Raw genomic sequence first — 6,000 nt, 5'->3', positions numbered from 1 at the left:
ATTAATGCCATCACTTTGAGGTCCGGCACTACATTACAAGGGAGGAGTCCCGAGGAGCTAAGCTCAAGAGAAGACATGCAAGTTGAAGACATTGTTGAGGTAGAAGATGTTGAAGAAGAGGATGAGGTACAAGATGCGGTTGAAGAAGAAGTTACTCAACCAAGGAATGGAGTATCTAAGGAAGATGAGGTTACAAGAGAAGCCATTCCCATTCCTTTTCCACACCTTGCTAGGAGGACCAAGAAGCAAGTGGAGCTAGACCCCAAGATGGTGAAGATCTTCAAAAAGGTTGAGGTAACTATTTTCCTTTTTGATGCTATTTGACAGGTTCCTAAGTATGCTAAGTTTCTAAAAGATTTGTGCATGAATAAGGATAAAATATATGATTTAGAAACTATTCCTTTAGGTAGCTCTATTTCTGCTCTAATGGGTGATATACCGGAGAAATGTGGTGATCCCGGTCGTTGCATGGTTACTTGTATTATAGGGGGTGTACAATTTTTTGACTGCATGTGTGATTTAGGTGCATGTGTTAGTATTATGCCATTATCTGTATATGATGCTTTGAGGCTCCCACCCTTGAAAAGGTCGGCAGCACATTTTGTTTTGGTAGATAAGAGCATAATCTCAGTGGTTGGCATTGCGGAAGACGTCTTGGTGAGCATTAAGGGGTTGGCATTTCCTATTGACTTCTATATTTTAGAGATGCCCCCTAATGACTCAGGAAGACCTTCGTCCATCTTGCTTGGAAGGCCATTTTTGAAGAATTCGCTGTTTAAATTGGATGCCTTCTCGGGTACCTATTCTTTTGAGATAGATGGAAGAGAAGTGAGCTTCAACCTTGATGAAGCTATGAAGCACCCACCGAAAGACTACTCTATCTTCCAATGTGACATTATTGATGAGACTGTGGCTGAAGTTCACCAAGAGGCGGTAGAAGAGAAGAACATGGAGCAAGGTGCAAGTGTGGGGAAGCCCTCTGAGCATACTGAAGACACCTTGCCACCTCCAATAGTTCCAGATGATCAAGTGCCAAGCCATGAGCTGAAAATAGAGTTGAAGCCCCTTCCACCCCATCTCAAGTATGCTTATCTTGAGGATAATCAAAGGCTCCCGGTTATTATTGTAAAGGAGCTTACTTCCCAACAAGAGGAGCATTTGCTTAGTGTACTTAGAAGACACAAGAAAGCTATTAGGTGGAGTTTGGCGGACATAGTAGGTATAAGCCCTCAAGTCTGTGAGCACCGCATATTTCTAGAGGAGGGAGCAAGGCCTATCCGTCAACCTCAATGGCGGTTGAACCCCAACATTTTAGAAGTTGTGAAGAAGGAAGTGACCCGACTGCTTGAAGCCGACATCATCTATCCAATCTCAGATAGTGAATGGGTTAGCCCAGTACAGGTGGTTCCGAAGAAGTCTGGCATCACAATAGTAAAGAATGAGCATGGGGAACTCATGGCTACAAGAGTGCAGAATTCCTGGAGGGTGTGCATTGACTATAGGTGTCTGAACCAGGCTACTCACAAGGATCACTACCCACTACCTTTCATTGATCAAATGCTTGATTGCCTGTCAGGTAAATCATTTATTTTCTAGATGGTTAAACTGGTTATTTCCAAATTCATATTGCTCCAGAAGATCGGGAGAAAACAAATTTTACATGCCCCTTTGGAACGTATGCATATAATAGAATGCCTTTTGGCTTATGTAATGCACCGGCTACGTTTCAAAGGTGCATGATGAGTATCTTTTTAGATCTTCTTGAGCATTGTATGGAAGCTTTTATGGATGAATTTAGTGTCTATGGTGATTCCTTTGACCTTTGTTTGGATAATCTAGCTAGATTATTAGAAATGTGTGTTAGTTCAAACCTTGTACTTAATTTTGAAAAATGTCATTTTATGGTAAAACAAGGTATTGTTCTAGGCCATGTTGTTTCTAATACTGGTATATCTGTTGATCCTGCAAAGGTAGATATTATTTCTAGTTTACCTTACCCCTCCTCTGTGAGGGAAGTCCGTTCTTTTCTTGATCATGCAGGTTTCTACCGATGATTTATTAAAGACTTCAGTAAGGTTGTATTGCCTCTGTCCCGACTGCTGCAGAAGGACATTGAGTTCGAGTTGAGTGAAGACTGTATAGAAGCATTTGACAAGTTGAAGATTGCCTTGACCCAAGCTCCTATTGTGAGAGGGTTTGACTGGAGTAGGCCATTCGAGATCATGTGTGACGCATCAAACTATGCAGTAGGAGCGGCGCTGGCTCAACGCGAAGGTAAGGACCCATATATTATTGCTTATGCTTCTAAGACTTTAGATGGTGCCCAGTCTAATTATACTACCACTGAAAAAGAACTGTTAGCTATTGTTTTTGCTTTGGATAAATTCCGAGCTTATTTACTTGGAACTAAGGTGGTAGTATATTCAGACCATGCGGCCTTGAAATATTTGTTAGCTAAGAAACAGTCTAAACCAAGGTTAATCCGTTGGATATTGTTGTTGCAAGAATTTGATTTAGAGATCAAAGATAGGAGTGGTTCTCAAAATTTAGTGACGGACCACTTGAGTTGCCTTGAACATATTAAAAGTGACTCCACTCCTATCAATGACGCTTTTTCACTTGATAGCTTGCAAGCAATATCTGAGGTGGTTCCTTGGTATGCACCTATAGCTAATTATTTGGTTAGTCGTACATTTCCTCCTAATTTTTCTAAGCATCAAAAGGAAAAGCTTAAAAGCGAGTCCAAGTATTACATATGGGATGACCCATATTTGTGGAGATGTGGTGCTGACCAAATAATTAGAAGGTGTGTGCCACAATCAGAATTCCAGTCAATTTTGGAAGCCTGCCACTCTTCTGAGAGTGGTGGACACTTTGGTCCTCAAAGAACTGCTAGAAAAATTTTAGACTGCGAATTTTGGTGGCCTACACTTTTTAAGGATGCTAATGTCTTTTGTGACTCTTGCCCTCAATGCAAAAGGATGAGATGCCCTAACAACTTATGTTGTTTTGTGAAATTTTTTATGTTTGGGGTATTGACTTCATGGGTCCATTTCCAAATTCGAATGGTTTCTTATACATCTCGTTAGCTGTTGATTATGTTTCTAAATGGGTGGAAGCAATTCCTACTCGTACTGATGATGCTAACATTGTTGTTTCTTTTGTTCAAAATAATATTATTTGTCACTTTGGATCACCACGAGCAATCGTGAGTGATCAAGGCTCTCATTTCTGTAAAAGGAGAATGACAGGTCTGCTGAAGAAACATGGCATTATTCACAAGGTAGCGACGGCTTACCATCCCCAAACGAATGGCGAAGCCGAGGTGTCTAACAGAGAGATAAAGCACATATTGGAAAAGATTGTCAAGTCTCAGAGAAGAGACTGGAGTAATAGACCTGCAGATGCGCTTTGGGCTTATCGGACAGCTTACAAGACACCTATCGGAATGAGTCCATTCCGCCTAGTCTACGGAAAGGCTTGTCACCTTTCAGTGGAGGTGGAGCACAAAGCTTACTGGGCGGTGAAGGAATGCAACTTAGGATTGGGGGGAGCCGGAATTGAAAGGAAGCTGCAACTACAGGAATTGGAGAACCTTCGACTAGAAGCGTTGGTGCATGAAATTGTGATCCTTAACAACGGCGCCAAAAACTTGGTGCTCGGAACGTAATTCACACACTTTGTCACAACTTCGCACAACTAACTAGCAAGTGCACTGGGTCGTCCAAGTAATAAACCTTATGTGAGTAAGGGTCGATCCCATGGAGATTGTCGGCTTGAAGCAAGTTATGGTCACCTTGTAAATCTCAGTCAGACGGATTCAAATGTTTATATAGTTTTAATAATTAAAAGATAAATAAAATGTAAAATGGGATAGAGATACTTATGTAAGTCATTGGTAAGAATTTCAGATAAGCGTATAGAGATGCTTTCATTCCTCCTGAACCTCTGCTTTCCTGCTGTCTTCATCCAATCATTCCCACTCATTTCTATGGCAAGCTTTGTGTAGGGCATCACCGTTGTCAATGGCTACTTCCCATCCTCTCAGTGAAAATGGTCCAAGATGCGCTGTCACCGCACGGCTATTCATCTGTCGATTCTCGATCATACTGGAATAGGATTCAGTAATCCTTTTGCGTTTGTCACTACGCCCAGCACTCGCGAGTTTGAAGCTCGTCATAGCCATCCCTTCCCTGATCCTACTCGGAATACCACAGACAAGGTTTAGACTTTTCGGACCTCAAGAATGGCCGCCAATAGTTCTAGCGTATACCACGAAGGCTCTGATCTCACGATCAGAAAGCTAAGAGATATACATTCAAGCTTGTTTGCATGTAGAACGGAAGTGTTTGTCAGGCACGCGTTCATAAGTGAGAATGATGATGAGCGTCACATAATCATCACATTCATCATGTTCTTGTGTGTGAATGGATATCTTAGAGAAGAAATAGGCTTGAATTGAATAGAAAAACAATAGTACTTTGCATTAATTCATGAGGAACAGCAGAGCTCCACACTTTAATCTATGGTGTGTAGAAACTCTACCGTTGAAAATACACAAGTGATGAAGGTCCAGGCATGGCTGAATGGCCAGCCTCCATGATCTAAGAACTAAACGTCCAAAGATTCAAAATACAATAGTAAAAAGTTCTATTTATACTAAACTAGTTACTAGGGTTACAGAAATAAGTAAATGATGCAGAAATCCACTTCCGGGGCCCACTTGGTGTGTGCTTGGGCTGAACATTGAGCTTTCATGTGTAGAGACTTCTTTTGGAGTTAAACGCTAGGTTGTAACCTATTTCTGGTGTTTAACTCTGCTTTGCAACCTGTTTCTGGCGTTTAACTCCAGAATAGGGCAGAAAGCTGGCGTTGAACGCCAGTTTGTGTCGTCTAAAATCGGGCAAAATATGGACTATTATATATTTCTGGAAAGCTCTGGATGTCTACTTTCCAACGCAATTGAGAGCGTGCCATTTGGACTTCTGTAGCTCTAGAAAATTCACTTTGAGTACAGAGAGGTCAGAATCCAACAGCATCTGCAGTCCTTCTTCAGCCTCTGAATCTGATTTTTGCTCAAGTCCCTCAATTTCAGCCAAAAATTACCTGAAATCATAGAAAAACACACAAACTCATAGTAAAGTCCAGAAATGTGATTTTTATTTAAAAACTAATAAAAATATATTAAAAACTAACTAAATCATACTGAAAACTATGTAAAAACAATGCCAAAAAGCGTATAAATTATCCGCTCATCAAGCGTATGAGAACTCAAGGATCTACAAAGAGAGGGTGAAGGCAGTGTATGATAAGAACATCAAGAGAAGAGAGTGTAGAGCTGGGGATTTAGTCCACCTTTACAACTCAAGGTTGAGACTCATGCCAGGCAAGTTGAGATCAAGGTGGGAAGGACCCTATAGAGTGGAAAAGTTTGAGCCATATGGAGTCCTCCACATGAGTCACCCTTCAAGCCCCACCTTCTTCAAAGTCAATGGCCACCATTTGAAGTTATATCATGGTGAGAAGATGAAGAATAACAAGGAGCTGGAGGTCTTCCTCTTGAAGGATCCGGCAAAGGAAAAGGACTAAGGTTGTGGACCGTCCAACTTAAGGACGTTAAAGAAAAGTGCTAGGTGGGAGGCAACCCACCATGGTATGATCTTTCCTTTTTATTAGTTCTATTTTATTTTTATCAGTGTTAAATTCCAATTCTGCGTAATTACCTCTATTCTACATTATTTTAAAAAAAAGGGCATACGACGCGTAAGCGTCTAGGATGCGTACGCCTCATAAGGGGGTTCGAGTTTTATAAAAAATGAGAAGAGAGTTACGCGGGAACTGTGCAGGAGGGGTGTCTGGCGCACAAGCCACCCCACACGTACGCGTGCTCTACACATACGCGTCACCTGCGATTTCGCCAATCCACGCGTAAGCGTCAGCGGCGCGTAAGCGTCAACAACGCATATGCGTGGCATGAAAATCGGCGTAAAGTAGTGTTTT

This window comes from Arachis ipaensis, chromosome B5 (assembly GCF_059453495.1).
Source record: "Arachis ipaensis isolate K30076 ecotype BB chromosome B5, ASM5945349v1, whole genome shotgun sequence".
In the NCBI taxonomy this organism is placed as follows: domain Eukaryota; kingdom Viridiplantae; phylum Streptophyta; class Magnoliopsida; order Fabales; family Fabaceae; genus Arachis; species Arachis ipaensis.
Note: the sequence above shows the minus strand (reverse complement) of the source record.